Raw genomic sequence first — 370 nt, 5'->3', positions numbered from 1 at the left:
CCACACACACACGCACACACATGCACACACCCAGCATGATTTTCAAGCCTTTGGGCCTGGGGCTCGAACTGCAGTCACCCATGTGGGGGTCTAGCACCTTAACCACTACATCACCTGCTGGCCCACCGACTTCTTTTTCCCCCACTGACTTATCTTCCAGCTGGCCTGGTTAGGTCTGTTTTCTATCAGATGGGGAGCCCTCCTGACGGGGCCGAGCTCTCTGTGCGCTCTAATGCACAGGTGCTGGCAAACAAAGGGTGCTGATTTTCTTTTTTTTCTTTTTAAAAAATTATTATTTATTTAATTTTATTTATTCATTCATTTATTTTAATTTGACCAGAGAGAAACACAGAGAGAGAGAGAGAGAGAG

Source organism: Tupaia chinensis, unplaced genomic scaffold (genome assembly GCF_000334495.1).
Source record: "Tupaia chinensis unplaced genomic scaffold, TupChi_1.0 Scaffold000131_1, whole genome shotgun sequence".
Lineage (NCBI taxonomy): Eukaryota > Metazoa > Chordata > Mammalia > Scandentia > Tupaiidae > Tupaia > Tupaia belangeri.
The sequence above is the reverse complement of the archived record's forward strand: the minus strand, read 5'-3'. Positions refer to the sequence as shown.